This window comes from Arachis stenosperma, chromosome 5, assembly GCF_014773155.1.
Source record: "Arachis stenosperma cultivar V10309 chromosome 5, arast.V10309.gnm1.PFL2, whole genome shotgun sequence".
Classification (NCBI taxonomy): Eukaryota; Viridiplantae; Streptophyta; class Magnoliopsida; order Fabales; family Fabaceae; genus Arachis; species Arachis stenosperma.
In genome coordinates, this window is record NC_080381.1 from 95,766,830 (window position 1) to 95,769,290 (window position 2,461).

The following is a 2,461-nucleotide window of genomic DNA, read 5'->3' on the forward strand; positions in this document are numbered from 1 at the left end:
AATGCCCAGGACGCTGTAAATCTGGTGTTAAACGCCCAGAAGGTGCTTCTTTCTGGCGTTTAACGCCTAGAAGATGCTTCTTTCTGGCGTTTCACGCCCAGATGGCTATCTGTACTGGCGTTGAATGCCCAGTAGATGCTTCTTTTAGGCGTTCAATGCCCAAAATAGCTCTTACTGGCTTTTTCGCACCAGTGAGCTTCTTTTTGCTGTTTTATCCTCTGAAGCCATCTGTAACTCTGTATCATTCACTGAAATTTATTATCTAGTTTTAAATTAAAATTACAAATAAAATAAACTCATGACTGGGTTGCCTCCCAACAAGCGCTTCTTTATTGTCTTTAGCTGGACTATTACTGAGCTTTAATCAAGTCTCAGTTTTGAGCATTCTTGCTCAAAATTGCTTTCAAGATAATGTTTGACTCTCTGTCCATTAACAATGAACTTTTTGGTAGAATCATTATCCTGAAGCTCTACGTATCCATATGGTGTCACACTTGTAATCACATATGGTCCTCTCCACCGGGATTTCAAATTCCCGGGGAATAATTTGAGCCTATAATTAAACAGCAGAACTTTCTGCCCTAGCTCAAAAACTCTGGATGACAACTTCTTATCACGCCATCTTTTTGCTTTCTCTTTGTAAATTTTTGCATTTTCGAAAGCATTGAGTCTAAATTCCTCTAGCTCATTTAACTGGAGAAATCGCTTTTCTCCAGCTAACATGGCATCAAGGTTTAGGAATCTGGTTGCCCAATAGGCCTTATGCTCTAGTTCCACTGGCAAGTGACAGGCTTTTCCATACACAAGCTGGTATGGAGAAGTTCCTATAGGAGTCTTGAATGCGGTTCTGTATGCCCACAGAGCATCATCCAAGCTTCTTGCCCAATCCCTTCTGCGATTAACCACAGTCCGTTCCAGGATTCTTTTAAGTTCTCTATTAGAGACTTCAGCTTGCCCATTTGTCTGTAGATGATATGGAGTGGCCACCCTGTGGCTAACTCCATATCGAACCAAAGCAGAGCAAAGCTGTTTATTGCAGAAATGAGTACCCGTATCACTAATTAGTACTCTAGGGATACCAAATCTACTGAAGATGTGTTTCTGGAGGAATTTCAGCACTATCTTAGTATCATTAGTGGGTGTTGCAATAGCTTCCACCCATTTGGATACATAATCCACTGCCACCAGAATATAAGTGTTTGAGTATGATGGTGGGAAAGGCCCCATGAAGTCAATACCCCATACATCAAACAACTCAATCTCCAAGATCCCTTGTTGAGGCATGGCATAACTGTGAGGTAGATTTCCAGATCTTGGGCAACTGTCACAATTAAGTACAAACATTCGGGAGTCTTTATAGAGAGTAGGCCAATAGAAGCCACATTGGAGGACTCTTGTGGTTGTTCACTCACTTCCAAAATGTCCTCCATACTGTGATCTATGGCAGTGCCAGAGGATCTTCTGTGCTTCTTCTTTAGGCACACATTTACGGATTACTCCGTTTGCACATCTCTTGAAGATATATGGTTCATTCCAAAGATAGTACTTTGCATCCGTGATCAATTTCTTTGATTGCTGCCTACTATATTCTTTGGGTATGAATCTGACTGCCTTGTAGTTTGCAATGTATGCAAACCATGGCACTTCCTGAATGGCAAAGAGTTGCTCATCCGGAAAGTTTTCAGAGATCTCAGTAAGAGGGAGGGACGCCCCTTCTACTGGTTCTATTCGGGACAGGTGATCTGTTACTTGATTCTCTGTCCCTTTTATGTCTCTTATTTCTATATCAAACTCTTGCAGAAGCAACACCCATCTGATGAGTCTGGGTTTTGAATCCTGCTCTGTGAGTAGATATTTAAGAGCAGCATGGTTAGTGTACACAATCACTTTTGATCCTACTAAATAAGATCTGAACTTGTCAATGGCGTAAACCACTGCAAGTAATTCTTTTTCTGTGGTTGTGTAGTTCTTCTGTGCATCATTTAAAACACGACTGGCATAGTAAATGACGTGCAAGTGCTAGATGGTCAAGACAAGAGCTGAATGAGTCTCCAAATACTGAAAAGTCATCCATGAAGACATCCAAAAATTTTTCCACCATATCAGAAAAAATAGAGAGCATGCACCTTTGAAAGGTTGCAGGTGCCATTGCATAGACCAAATGGCATCCTTCTGTATGCAAATACTCCGGATGGACATGTGAATGCTATTTTCTCTTGATCCTGCGAATCTACTACAATTTAATTATATCCATCCAGGAAGCAGTAATATTCATGACCTGCTAGACTTTCTAGCATCTGGTCTATGAATCGTAAAGGAAAATGATCCTTTCTAGTGGCTGTATTAAGTCTTCTATAATCAATACACATACGCCACCCTGTAACTGTTCTTGTAGGAACCAGTTCATTTTTGTCATTATAAACCACTGTCATACCTCCCTTCTTAGGGACGACTTGGACAG